The sequence below is a fragment of the Cynara cardunculus genome, assembly GCF_001531365.2.
Source record: "Cynara cardunculus var. scolymus isolate 2C chromosome LG 5, CcrdV1, whole genome shotgun sequence".
Taxonomy (NCBI): domain Eukaryota; kingdom Viridiplantae; phylum Streptophyta; class Magnoliopsida; order Asterales; family Asteraceae; genus Cynara; species Cynara cardunculus.
The window spans coordinates 32,154,545-32,154,835 of record NC_037532.1 but is presented as its reverse complement, the minus strand read 5'-3'; positions in this window follow the sequence as shown (position 1 = coordinate 32,154,835).

Genomic DNA, 291 nt, shown 5'->3' with positions numbered 1-291 from the left:
TTCTTTCAGCTTAAGTAAAAGACTCTCTTTTAGCAATATCTTTTCTTGTATTTGCTAACCTTTGTGTGTAACTTAAGATTGTTTAGATAGGTTTCTTATACCTTATCTTTCCGCAAACAATATTGTAAAATCTGTATTGATCTTCTCTATCAATATATATTTTAAATTTGAAAATTATGTTTGTATCCATCCCCCCCCCCTTCTACAAACTGTTTAGTATTCTTGTAGACCCTTTGGGACCAACAGACACAAACCGGGGCGGGGGGCTGTTACTCAAACCGGGGTTGGGGT